Below are 14649 nucleotides of genomic sequence, written 5' to 3'. Positions count from 1 at the left end.
ACCAAGAAAACATCCCGAGAGTTGTAAACCAGGAGAAGCTTCTCTTATCTTCCCCCAGACACTTATTTGCATTCCAAAAGGTTAGAAGCCCAGACCTTTCCCTTTACTTCCCCAGCAAAATTGGTGTACACTAGAAAGCAGAGGTTTCTCTCCCTTTCTCAGAAGGGGAAAAGAGAAGGCCGACCCTCTCATATATAAGCTCTCAGATTCATAATTTTGAGGGGGTCTTTCTCTCCTGCAGTACAGAACCTAGTACATAAAAGAGGACATCTGGCTTTCATCATATCACTCTAGGGGGTTGGGGCAAGGGAACTGATAGTTATTGACGTGAATTATAATAACTTTGATCTCTGCTCCAGAAACTTTATATTTGCATTCAGAATAACATAAATAAATACAGGTGTTAAAAACCTATCAGCCATTGAAAGAGGACTGTGCATGGTTCTGTCAGAGGTTTGTGAACCAGAGCAACTCCATCTTAAATAGGAACTGGGTAAAATGAGGCTGAGACCTACTGGGCTGCATTCCCAGATGGTTAAGGCATCTATGTCACAGGATGAGATAGGAGGTCAGCGAAGATACAGGTCCTAAAGACCTTGCTGATAAAACAGCTTGCAGTAAAGAAGCCAGCCAAAACCCACCAAAACCAAGATGACTACGAGAGTGACCTCTGGTCATCCTCACTGCTGCACTCCCACCAGTGTCATGACAGTTTACAAATGCCACAGCAACATCAAGAAGTTACCCTGTATTATTTAAAAAGGGGAGGCATGAATAATCTGCCTCTTGTTTAGCATATAATCAAGAAATAACCAGAAAAATGGGCAACCAGCAGCCCTTGGGCCTGCTCTGCCTATGGAGTAGCCATTCTTTTATTCCTTTACTTTCTTTTTTTTTTTTTTTTTTTAATTAATTTTTTTTTGCACACAAAAACAATAAACATTTTCTAAAAATACATACAAACAAAAAGATGCGTATCAAACATATTAGGAAGGTTACACATGGGAAGTCGGGGAATAGAAATGGGGGGTGGGAGTTAAAATAAGGTAGAGAGGGACTTTATGTGGATCAGTGATAATAACTCAATCCTCTATTTGACAAAGAAGAGGGAGAAGGAAGAGGAAGAAAAAGAAAGTGGGATAAAGGATCAGAAAGGGAGGAAAATAGAAAAAATTAGAGTATGACTCCAGGGTAGACCTGTTTTGTTGTCACTGAGTTGGTTGGTTGGTTTGTCTGTTGTATTTTTCATGTTTCGCCAAGTTGGCCAGACTGGTCTCGAACTCCTAGCCCGAAGTGATCAACCTGCCTCGCCCCCCAGAGTGCCGGGACCACAGGTGTGAGCCACCACGTCCAGCCCCCACATTGCTTCTGGTCTCCATGGTAGACCTCCCAGACGGAGCGGCCGGGCAGAGGCGCTCCTCACTTCTTCCCAGACACGGGGCGGCCGGGCAGAGGCGCTCCTCACTTCCCAGACGGGGCAGCCAGGCAGAGACGCTCCTCACTTCTTCCCAGACGATAGGTGGCCGGGCAGAGGCGCTCCTCACCTCCCAGACGATAGGTGGCCGGGCAGAGGCGCTCCTCATTTCACAGACGGGGCGGCCGGGCAGAGGCGCTCCTCACTTCCCAGACGGGGTGGCCGGGTAGAGGCGCTCCTCACTTCCCAGACGGTGGGTGGCCGGGCAGAGGCACTCCTCACTTCCCAGACGGTGGGTGGCCGGGCAGAGGCGCTCCTCACTTCCCAGACGATGGGTGGCCGGGCAGAGGCGCTCCTCACTTCCCAGACAGGGCGGCCGGGCAGAGGCGCTCCTCACTTCCCCAGACGGGGCGGCCGGGCCGAGGCGCTCCTCACTTCCCAGACGGGGCGGCCGGGCCGAGGCGCTCCTCACTTCCCAGACGGGGCGGCCGGGCAGAGGCGCTCCTCACCTCCCAGACGATAGGTGGCCGGGCAGAGGCACTCCTCATTTCACAGACGGGGCGGCCGGGCAGAGGCGCTCCTCACTTCCCAGACGGGGTGGCCGGGTAGAGGCGCTCCTCACTTCCCAGACGGTGGGTGGCCGGGCAGAGGCGCTCCTCACTTCCCAGACGGTGGGTGGCCGGGCAGAGGCGCTCCTCACTTCCCAGACGGTGGGTGGCCGGGCAGAGGCGCTCCTCACTTCCCAGACGATGGGTGCCTGGGCAGAGGCTCTCCTCACTTCCCAGATGGGGCGGCCGGGCAGAGGCGCTCCTCACTTCCCAGATGGGGCGGCCGGGCAGAGGCGCTCCTCACTTCCCAGACGGTGGGTGGCCGGGCAGAGGCGCTCCTCACTTCCCAGACGGTGGGTGGCCGGGCAGAGGCGCTCCTCACTTCCCAGACGGTGGGTGGCCGGGCAGAGGCGCTCCTCACTTCCCAGACGGTGGGTGGCCGGGCAGAGGCGCTCCTCACTTCCCAGACGGTGGGTGGCCGGGCAGAGGCGCTCCTCACTTCCCAGACGGACGGCCGGGCAGAGGCGCTCCTCACTTCCCAGACGGTGGGTGGCCGGGCAGAGGCGCTCCTCACTTCCCAGACGGGGCGGCCGGGCAGAGGCGCTCCTCACTTCTTCCCGGATGGGGCGGCCGGGCAGAGGCGCTCCTTACTTCTTCCCGGACGGGGCGGCCGGGCAGAGGCACTCCTCACTTCCCAGACAGGGGGGCCGGGCAGAGGCCTCCTCACTTCCCAGACGGGGCGGCCGGGCAGAGGCGCTCCTCACTTCCCAGACGGTGGGTGGCCGGGCAGAGGCGCTCCTCACTTCCAGACGGGCGGCGGGCAGAGGCGCTCCTACTTCCCATACGGGGCGGCCGGGCAGAGGCGCTCCTCACTTCTTCCCGGACGGGGCGGCTGGGCAGAGGCGCTCCTCACTTCCCAGACGTGGGTGGCCGGGCAGAGGCTCTCCTCACTTCCCAGACGGGGCGGCCGGGCAGAGGCGCTCCTCACTTCCCAGACGGGGTGGCCGGGCAGAGGCGCTCCTCACTTCCCAGACGGTGGGTGGCCGGGCAGAGGCGCTCCTCACTTCCCAGACGGTGGGTGGCCGGGCAGAGGCGCTCCTCACTTCCCAGACGGTGGGTGGCCGGGCAGAGGCGCTCCTCACTTCCCAGACGGTGGGTGGCCGGGCAGAGGCGCTCCTCACTTCCCAGACGGTGGGTGGCCGGTCCTTTACTTTCTTAATAAACTTGGCTTCACTTTACTCTGTGGACTCACCCTGAATTCTTTCTCGCATGAGATCCAAGAACGCTTTCTTGGGGTTTGGTTTGGGACCCCTTTCCAGTAATAGTTCTTCACTGGAGCATATGTGATTCATATGCTAAAAAGGCTAATGTAATGCTGAAACTGCCCTTACAAAGATTATGACAGCAAGAGAAATTTATCATGGCTGACTCTATCTTGCTTCTAGACTCATGGGCTGGCTGTACTCACTCACTCCTGGGCATAGGCCAGGCTAACCATGCAATGAATTTAGTTTACAGTTTAACTATGAAGCAAGGATGATAATAGTCCCTCTCTAAAATGGATTCCCTCCTTGTTGGGGGGCTGAAACTGCCTTTATAAGACTAATGAAAGGCCACAAGATTAGGATTTTGGGAAGGGCCTACATTCTGCTAAAATATAGACATAGCTTCTGTAATCCCTTACTGCTCAGGAGTCATGTAGCCAGAGGTCAGAAGATTTGCCACTTCCCCATTTGCTCCTATAGATAACATCACTATTATAGAACCTAAGATTGGTCTTTTTAGATGTTTCTCAGACTTTTGCATTCTGGAAACCAAATGACCCCACCTAGACCCATGAATTATTACTCAGCTGGTCTTGCGGCCCCCACCCAGAGGCAGAATCAGCACATGAGGACTGTTTCCACACCCCTATGACTTTATCCCCAACCCATCAGCAGCACCAATTCCCTAGGCCCCTGCCCATGAAATTTTCCATAAAAATCCTAGCCTCTGAGTTCTCTGGGAGACTGATTTGAGTGATAACTCCAGTCCTTCACTCAGCTGCCTTGCATTACATAAACCCTTTCTTTACTGCAATACCCTGGTCTCAGTGAATTGGTTTTGCCTGTGCAGTGGAAGAAGCAAGGATGAAGCTGTTGGGCGATTACGGTAATAGACTGTTTGATATACATTGAGTGTGCTGTACAGGTATAATAAGAGAAATAAGCATATCTCAATACTCAGCCATAATCTAACACAATCATTTCTGGGAATACATTTTAATAAGAAAACTAAGAAACTAGACTGTTTCTACTCCAGAGGAGTTAGCCAGATAAGGGATGGGCTTGGAGACCATGTCAAGTGAGCAAAAAATGGATCTGGGTTATTTATTCTGAAGAGTTATCACATGCATGAGACAAAAAATTCATTTTCTTTTGATTGTTTGGAATAAATTGCTCATACTTATGGAGAGACAGATTTTAGCTTCATATAAAGAAGACTTTTTCCAACAAAGATGTTCAGCAATGCAATGAGCTGCTTTAACAAGTAGAGCACTCTCTTTTGTCATTGGACGTGTTTAGGTCGCAGCTGGGATGGCCATCTGTTGGAGAGGTTGCAGAGGAAGTCTGTGTTCTATGTTGGAGGTTGGTCTAATTGAACTTTTAGGACTCTGGCAACTCTATGTCTCCACAAAGTTTAACTGATCTTTGTCTGAATATTTTCATTTTTGGTCATTGTCCTGCGGAGCTCCCTTTCTTGGCAGCCTGCTATATTCCCAGAGTTGTGTTAACTTCCAGAGTTCAAGTCAAGGCTCTATGATTTACTTTGTGATTTCTGGTAAATTACTTAATCCCACCTGTAACATTGTGAAACCAATACTTCCTACTTTTAGGCCTATTATGGAGATTAAATGAAATGGTACTTGTAAAACATGAGTTGTGTAGAGCAGCACTCACTAGAACCCAATGGCTATGATTAGTTTATTAGTCTCTTAGCTTCTTGTCTGTCTCCATCCTTCTTTCACTTGGCTACCTATTCACCCTTCACATCTCACTTAGTTTTCATTTATATGCCTCTTATTTCCAGTGAGTTTGAGTCTCTTCTTATGGTAAAGAGCCATTTGGCAAATTATATTTTTATACTTATGCCTACTGTTAAATTATTTTTCTAATTTATTCTACTATTTGTTAGTCATTTTACTGTCAATTTATAGGATCTCTTTCTATATTAGATTTATGATATTAGTTGTAAATATTTTTCTGGCTTATTCTTTGTCTTTTGATCATAGACCTTTTGACGTGAAGCAGGCTTGTGGTTCTAATTTTTTTATTGATTTTATTTTTTTACATAGGGTCGCTCTCTATTGCCCAGGCTGAAGTGTAGTGGCACAATCCTGGCTCACTGTAGCCTCAACCTCCCCAGGCTCAGGCGATCCTCCCACCTCAGCCTCCCAAGCAGCTGCACACAGCTTTTAGGTTGGTGCAAAAGTAACTGTGATTTTTGCCATTTAAATAGCAAAACCACAATTACATTTGCACCAGCCTAATAATTTTTTTATTTTATGTAGGGATGGAATCTCTCTATGTTGCCCAGGCTTGTCTCGATCTCCTGGGCTCAAGCAATCTACCTGTCTTGGCCTCCCAGAATGCCGATATTACATGCCTAAGCCACTGTGCCCAGCCTGTTGTTTTTAATATAGTAGTGTTCATCAAGTCTTTCATTCATACGGAGGCCGTGAATCTCTATCTCTATTTCTTACTGACACCAAAAAGTGATTAAAAGGTATAATTCCTTGTGCTATCATTATGAAATGAAAATGTCTGCTGTCATTGTAGACACACAAACTGCTACATCATCAAGATGCTTCAGCGCTGTGCTTTTAAAAGGGACCCTTTTTTGATATAATTTTCCAGTGTCTCTGCTACTAGAAGAATAGCTTCTCATAACATCTGATCATTTACACAGCTTGAGTGTCTTTTGTAGCCAAGGTACTACAGAGGCTCCACTACAAGGCTCCAGACAGGCTGGAACTATTGTAACCATTATCTTTACCTGCCAAGTAATCAGGTTGCCAGTCAAACCGTACACCTATGGAATAGGGAAATTGAGTCCCTGCTGCTTAAATAAAAGGCACTGAATTAGCTGGCAGTAACACTGACATTTTAGATTCATCTCTGGCCTAGTCACCACAGGGAAGCAACTGTGTTATACTGGAGAGAATACTGGACTTGGTGTCAGAAGGCTTGATTCATTTACTTCAGTGTAGTGCGATTCAATTCAGTTCACATTTCCTGATCTTCTATTAAGGCCAGATAGTCTGCTTGGGTTATGGGTACAAAGAAGCTGTTTTGTCCCTTAAAGAGCTCACAGTCTAATGGGAGAAACAGGATCATCAGTGACTACAGTAAACAACATCCAAACACACAGACTCCGTCTTAAAAATACAGAGAAGAAACCTAAAAAAAGGAACTTAATTTCTCTCTGTTAAGTTTCTCTTACCTATTATGTGCACACACCCAACTATATCCCGGACATTGCTGTTATATTACCTCAGCCCCGTATATCACAAACCAAACTTACTATTGGTTCCCTGTCCCTTTCCAGCCCCTCTGCCACACCAACAAGATAGCTTCCTGATTATGCCATCTCAGGGTCTTCAGTCTCTGAAACTCAAAACCGTGATGTTTATCTGGATTCCTTCCCCTCAACTCACAGAGGCCCTTCCCTCACTAAGCCCTGCCCATTCTTCCTTTGTAATATTTTGCACATTTCCTTCAGACCTTTATTATGTCATTAAAAAAATCTTCTGACTCTTGTCCTAGATAACATTATTTTCTGCACCAGTCACTATTCACCATTCCATCCTTCTACTACCCAGATCTATTTCCGCCAAACTAATTTCATCATGTGATTTTCCAGCTTTAAAAGGTCAATAATTCTCCATTACATGTTGGATAAAATTCAAGCTCTGAAATCTAATATTTGGTGGGTCCTTTAGTCATCTGACTTCACTTTTTATTTTCAGTCTTGTCATTATCTATGCCATTCTGCTTGTCCCTGGCCCCATCAGATGGCTGTATTTATTATTGAGAAAAACATTCTTCCCTATCATTTTTTCCCTTTCTGTTATCTCCTCTCCTCCCCTTCTTCCATCCCCACATCTCTTGCTTCCTCTTCTTTATGCATCCAAGTTCTAGTCATTTCAAGGTCCAAGTTCTAGTCATTTCAAGGTCCAACTCCAAGTCTTATCTACTCCATAAAACTGAGAAGTAGCTCAGTTTTATGCTGAGGTCTTCATATCAGACCTTCCTCTGAAGGTCTTCAGAGCATTTTTTTCTTTTCTGAATTCCTAAAATGTTTATTCTGTGGTCTTAGCAGGTACTTAAGCATATATGTATCAGATTGCCAGGGCGGCTTAACCAACAGAAATATATTGTGAAACAATACATTTCTGGAGGCTTGTGTTCTGAGATCAATGTGTTATCAGGGTGGATTCTTTCTGAAGGCTGTGAGGGAGAATCTGTTCCATGCCTTTCTCCTAGCTTCTGGTGGTTTGCTGGCAATTTTGGCATTCCTAGTAGATGACATTCTCCCTGTGTTTGCATGATCTTCCCTCTATCTCTTTACATGGTGGTGTTCTTTTTATAAGGATACCAGTCATATTGGATTAGGGGCCCACTCTACTCCAGTATGACCTCATCTTAACAAATTAAATCTGCAATGACCTTATTTCCAAATGAGGTGATATTCTGAGGTATTTAGAGATAAACTTTAACTGATTAATTTTGGGGCAGACACAAGTCAATCCATCACAATACATAATGGAGTTCTATCACATAAGCATTTACTTACACAAGTTCAACAAAATGCTTCCAGCCGAGAAACATAAAAATGAGAAGACAGGAAAAACATAATTTGAATAATTTGGGAATCTTTGCCTTTTTTTTTTTTTTTTGTGCCAGAGTCTCGCTCTATCACCCAGGTTGAAGTGCAGTTGTGCAATCTCGGTTCACTGCAACCTTCACCTTCTGGGTTGCAATGATCCTCCCACCTCAGCTTCCCTTCCCGGGTAGCTGGGTTTACAGGAATGCACCACCATGCCCAGCTAATTTTTTTGTATTTTTAGTAGATATGGGGTTTCACTGTGTTGGCCAGGCTGGTCTCGAACTCCTGACCTCAAGTGATCTGCCTGCCTCGGCTTCCCAAAGTGCTGGGATTACAGGAGTGCGCCACTGAACCTGGCCCTTTGCCTACTTTTTAGCTTTATGCCCACCAGTGAAATTGTGGCAGAAGATGTGATTCTGCTGTTTAGTCAGTTGCAATTTCTTTGTGCCTCTTGGAAGTAGGCATCTAGTCACTCAGAATGTGACTTGTGTATAAAAATATGTATTTGATAATATGTGATATTTGTCTTACTGGCCAGCCTTGTAATCTCACTTCCAATAAGACACTATGTCATATTTTGCCACACTACTCTATTTCAGTGCACAGCGGTAGCAAAGTATGCTTTTACATCTCATTGAATTCTTTCCCTTTTACTTGAACAGCCTTTCCATCCTTTCTCCAATCCTAGCCACAAACTAAACAGATAAACAAAGATGGGAAATTCTTAGCTTTTAAGTGAAATGAAAAACCAAGAGAGGAGGGAGGGAAAAATGAAGAACAAGAAGGAAGGAAGGAAGAGAGGGAAGGAGGGAGGGAAAGGAGAGAAGAAGAAAGGTAGCGAAAGCAGGGAAGGAGAGAAGACAACAAAAGATGAAAAACCTTTATGCAAGTGTAATGGTTTTGTCTTCCTGCTCCCCCTGACTAAATAAGAATATCAAGACCTAGGCGAGTGTGCTGAGTTGAACGATGGTCCCCCAAGAGATATGTCCACGTCCTAATCTCTGGAACCTACAAATGTTACTTTACCTAGAATAACTATCTCTGCAGATACAATTAAGGGTCTTGAGATGAACAGATGATCTGGATTATCCCTGTGGGCCCTAAATCCACTGATGAGTGCCCTTATTAGAGACATATAGAGGAGATTTGACATACAGACGAGAAGGCAACATGGAGACAAAGGCAGAGATCGGAGTGATGGGTTCACATGCCAAGGAAGCTGAGGATTGCTAACAGCCGCCAGAAGCTGGAAGAGGCAAGAAATGCTCCTCCCCCAGAGCCTGGAGAGGGAGTGCAGCCCTGATAACACCTTGATCATGGAATCTGGCCTCCAGAACTCCGACAAGATACATTTCTGTTGCATTAACATGCCTAGTTTGTGATTTTTTTTTTCTTTTTTCTGAGACAAGGTCTTGCTCTGTCACCCAGGGTGGGGTGCAGTGGCTTGATCACAGCTCACTGCAGCCTCAACCTCCTTGGCTCAAGCTCTCCTCCTGCCCGAGCCTCCTGAGTAGCTGGGACTACAGGCATGTGTCACCACACCTGGCTAATTCTTTTTTATTTTGTAGAGACAGGTTCCTATTTTATTGCCCAGGCTGGTCTCGAACCCTTGGGCTTAAGCAGTCCTCCCACCTCAGCCTCCCAGACTGCTGGGATTTCAGGCATGAACCACTGTGCCCAGCCTATTTGTGATCATTGTTAACAGCAGCTTGAGGAAACTAATGCAAGGAGGAAAAGTAGGGAAGGGACCAGATACACTGATGGAATCAGCGTAAGTCAGGTTGGAATCAGCTGGGCCATGCACTGATGGAATCAGCTCTGGCCCAGGAAATTCCTGCCTTTCACACCCCACACCCTGAGCAAGCAAATGCCAAGGAGCTGCTGGAAGACAGGTTAGTCTGGGGAGACAAGTTAGTCTATGCATTTCTATCACAGTGTCTAGGAGCGTCATCATCTGTCTTTCTTATTGTTCCCTAGAGAAGACCCACATTGATAGCGGCCAGAAAAGAGCTTGTTGATGTCCGGCATGAATAATACCTGTCTGTGCCCAGAGAGTTTACTCAGCCTGCCATGGATCCTTCCTGCTGGGGGCACCTGCAGAAGTCGTGAAGGTGGGGAAAGAAAGCAACCACCCATGCCCAAAGTGAAACTGCATGGAACCAGCTCACGATTCTCTACAGCAGAAGATGGTGGGAAACACTCCACCGAAGACAATCCTGCTGCTTTTAGCCCCACTTCATTTCCACTTCCAGAGCTACCTGGTGCCACCTGTGCCTTTTGAGGTTTCTACAGAGCAGCCCGAGCTTTTCCCACTGCTGGATGAGATTCAAAATTTTCAGAGCTAAGTCAGTTTCCAGATGTCCTTCTGCTATGCAATCCTCAAATTGTATTGATATTGTCTTCTCTACCATCTCTTTGTCCTAATGGTTTTTAAAAAGCACCTTAAAAATTCCTTTATTGGCCGGGTGTGGTGTCTCATGCCTGTAATCCCAGCACTTTGGGAGGCTGAGGCAGGCAAATCACTGGAGCCCAGGAGTTGGAGACTAGCTTGGGCAACGTGGTGAAACCCCATCTCTACAAAAAATACAAAAATTAGCCAGTCATGGTGGCACACGCCTGTGGTCCCAGCTACTCGGGAGGCTGAGGCAGGAGAATCACTTGAGCCCAGGAGCAGGCAGGTTGCAGAGATTGTGCCACTGCACTGCAGCCTGAGCGACAGAGCAAGACTCTGTCAAATAAATAAATAGGCCTTTTATTGTAATTTTAGGGGAGTGAAGGAGGGAGAGAGCTGAAATAACTGTGTATGTTTAACCTGCTCTCCTTAGTTAGATGATGCAAACTTTTTATCTGAAGATTTGTGCCTTGATTCAGTTCCGGAAAATTCTTAGCTGTTATCTCTTCAAGCCTGACTTCTCAGCTACATTTGTTTTTCTGTTGCTACAAAAACACATCACCCCAACCTTAGCAGCTTAGAACAACTCACAGGTATTATCTCATAGTTCTGCAGGTCAGAACTCTCTAGGTGGGCTCTGCTCCCTAAATCAAAGTGCCTGGGCTCTTATCTAGAGATAAGAGAATCTAGGGTAGGGCCTGCTCATTCAGATTGGTGTAAGGAATTCATTTCCTACAGCTGTAGGGCTAAGGTTCCGTTAACAGTTGCTGGCTGTGAACAGGCTCGCTCTCAGCCCTTCTAAGATGTTTGCATTCCTCTCGGGCTGCCCCTTCCATTTTTTGAGCCAGTAAGCCAGCTTGTTATGTCCTTGTTTTTTCATCAAGTCCTTCTTATACTTCACTGCTTTTGTTTGTTTTGTTTTGTTTTGTTTTGAAGTGAACCATCTTTCTACTCTCTATCTCCATGAGTTCAATGGTTTTAAGTTTTAGCTCCCACAAATAAGTGAGAACATACAAAGTTTGTCTTTCTCTGCCTGGCTTATCTTAACACAGTGGCCTCCAGTTCCATCCATGTTGTTGCAAATGACAGAATCTCATTCTTTTTCATGGCTGAATAGTATTCCATTGTGTATATGTACCATATTTTCTTTATCCATTCATCTGCTGATGAACATTTAGGTTACTTTCAAATCTTGGCTACTATGAATAGTGCTGCAATAAGCATAGGAGTGCAGATATCCCTTTGATATACTGATTTCCTTTCTTTTAGGAATATACCTGGCAGGGGATTGCTAGAACATATGGTAGCTCTATTTTTAGTTTTTGGAAGCAACTCCAAACTTCTCTCCACAGTGGTTGTACTGATTTACATTCCCAACAATAGTGTATGAGGGTCCCTTTTCTGCATATCCTCTCCAGCATTTATTATTGTCTCACTTTTGGATATAAACCATTTTAACTGGAGTGAGATGATATCTCATTATAGCTTTGATTTGCATTTCTCTGATGATCAGTGATGGTGAGCACCTTTTCATTTACCTGTCTGCCATTTGTATGTCATCTTTTGAGAAGTGTCTATTCAGATCTTTTGCTCATTTTTTAAATTGGATTATTATATTTTCCTTTAGAGTTGTTTGAGCTCCTTATAGTTTCTGTTATTAATCCCTTGTCAGATGGTAGTTTGCAAATATTTTCTCCCATTCTGCAGGTTGCCTCTTTGTTGATGGTTTCTTTTGCTGTGCAGAAGCTTTTTAACTTGATGTGAACCTATTTTACATTTTTGCTTTGGTTGCCTGTGTTTTTGGAGTATTACTCAAGAAATCTTTGCCTAGTCCAATGTCCTGGAGAGTTTCCCCCATGTTTTCTTGTAGTAATTTCATAGTTTGAGGAGTTAGATATGTCTTTAATCCGTTTTGATTTGGTTTTTGTATATGAGGAGAGATAGTGATCCAGTTTCATTCTGCATATGGATATCCAGTTTTCCCAGCACCATTTACTGAAGAGACTGTCCTTTCCCCAATGCATGTTATTGGCACCTTTGTCAAAAATGAGTTCACTCTGGATGTATGGATTTGATTCTGCATTCTCTGTTCTGTTCCATTGGTCTATTTTTATGCCAGTACTATGCCATTTTGGTTACTATACCTCTGTAGTATTATCTGAAATCAAGTAATGTGATTCCTCCAGTTTTGTTCTTTTTGCTCAGGATAGCTTTGGCTACTCTGGGTCTTTTGTGGTTCCATATCAATTTTAGGATTTTTTAAAATTTGTGTGCAGAATGTTATTGATATTTTGACAGAGATTGCATTGAATCTGTGTTGTGGGAATTCAGGGACCCCGAACCGAGGGACCAGCTGAAGCCATGGTAAAAGAACATAAATTGTAAAGATTTCCTGGGCATTTATTAGTTGCCCAAATTAATACTTTTATAATTTCTTATGCCTGTCTTTACTGCAATCTCTGAACATAAATTGTGAAGATTTCATGGACATTTATCACTTCCCTAATCAATACTCTTGTGATTTCCTATGCCTGTCTTTACTTTAATCTCTTAGTCCTGTCATCTTCATAAGCTGAGGATGTATGTCGCCTTAGGACCCTGTGATGATTGCATTAACTGCACAAATTGTTTAAACAATATGAAATCTGTTTCATATTGTTTTTCACCTTGAAAAAAGAACAGAAAAACAGCAATGTTCAGGGAACAAGGGAGATAACCATTAGGTCTGGCTGCCTGAAACCTGGGCAGAACAGAGCCATATTTCTCTTCTTTCAAAAGCAAATAGGAGAAATATCACTGAATTCTTTTTCTCAGCAAGGAACAGCCCTGAGAAAGAGAATGCGTTCCCAGGGAGAGGTCTCTGAAATGGCCGCTCTGGGAATGTCTGTCTTTTACAGTTGTAGGTAAGGGATGAAATAAGCCCCAGTCTCCAGTAGCGCTCCCAGGCTTATTAGGATGAGGAAATTCCCTTCTAATAAATTTTGGTCAGACTGGTTGTCTGCTCTCAAACCCTGTCTCCTGATAAGATGTTATCAACAACAATGCATGCCCGAAACTTCATTAGCAATTTTAATTTCGCCCCAGTCCTGTGATCTCACCCTGCCTCCATTTGCTTTGTAATATTTTATTACCTTGTGAAGCATGTGATCTCTGTGACCCACACCCTATTCGTAACTCCCTCCCCTTTTGAAAATCACTAATAAAAACTTGCAGGTTTTGCGGTTTGGGGGGCATCACGGAACCTGCCAACCTGTGATATCTCCCCCGGACACCAGCTTTAAAATTTCTCTCTTTTGTACTCTTTCCTTTTATTTCTCAGACCAGCCATCACTTAGGGAAAATAGAAAAGGACCCACGTTGAATATCAGGGGCTGAATTTTAGATTAAGTATTATGGACATTTTAACAATATTTATTCTTCCAATTCATGAACATGGAATATCCTTCCGTTTTTGTGTGTCCTCTTCTATTTCTTTCATCATATGTTTTATAGTTTTGAACTGTAGCAATCTTTCACTTCTTTAGTTAAGGTAATTCCTAGGTATCTAATTTTATTTGTAGCTATTGTAAGTGGGATAACTTTTAAAATTCTTTTTTAGATTGTTCAGATTCTTTTTTAGATTGGCATGTGGAAATGCTACTGATTTTCATAAGTTGATTTTGTATCGCACAACTTTACTGGATTTATCAGTTCTAATACTTTTTTGGTGGAGTCTTTAGGTTTTTCCAAATATAAGATCATATCATCTGCAAACAAGGATAATTTGACCTCTTCATTTCCAATTTGAATGCTCTTTATTTTGTTCTCTTCTCTGAAATTCTCTAAGACTTCCAGCACTATGTTGAACAACAGTGGTGAAAGTGGGCATCCTTATCATGTTCTAGATCTTACAGGAAAGGCTTTTTCTCTCTTTTAGTATGATATAAGCTGTGGCTTTTATTATGTAGAGGTAGTTCCTTCTATATCCAGTTTTTTGAGATTCTTTTTTGAGAAAGGGTCTTACTTTGTTGCCCAGGCTGGAATGCAGTGGTGTGATCTCCTCACTGAAGCCTCGACCTCCCAAGCTGAAGCAATCCTCCCACCTCAGCTTCCCAAGTAGCTGGGACTACAGGTGTGTACCACCACACCTGGCTAACTTTTGTATATTTTTGTAGAGGTGGGATTTTACCTTGTTGTCCAGGCTGGTCTCCAACTCTTGGGCTCAAGCAATCTGCCCACCTCAGCCTACCAAAGTGCTGGGATTATAGGTGTGAACTACTGTGCCTGGCCCTTTGAGGGTTATCATGAAGGGATATTGAATTTTATCAAATGCTGTTTCAGCATCAATTGAAATAATCATATAGTTTTTGTCCTTCATTCTGTTAATGTGATGTATCACATTGATTTGCATATGTTGAACCATCCTTGCATCCCTGGGGTAAATCCCA

The 14649-nt window shown here is 44.8% G+C and overlaps 1 protein-coding gene across 1 annotated transcript in view; it reads left to right on the top strand.

Annotated features, from left to right (window-relative positions):
* Positions 1-14649, top strand: part of CEP135 (centrosomal protein 135) — a 126001-nt gene that overhangs the window by 16739 nt on the left and 94613 nt on the right. The window contains exon 2 of the mRNA XM_030818908.1: positions 9808-9941. The gene's annotated coding sequence lies outside the window, so the exon portion shown is untranslated. The remainder of the gene's footprint in view (positions 1-9807; positions 9942-14649) is intronic.

Source organism: Nomascus leucogenys, chromosome 9, assembly GCF_006542625.1.
Source record: "Nomascus leucogenys isolate Asia chromosome 9, Asia_NLE_v1, whole genome shotgun sequence".
NCBI classification, from domain to species: Eukaryota; Metazoa; Chordata; class Mammalia; order Primates; family Hylobatidae; genus Nomascus; species Nomascus leucogenys.
The sequence above is the reverse complement of the archived record's forward strand: the minus strand, read 5'-3'. Positions and strand labels throughout refer to the sequence as shown.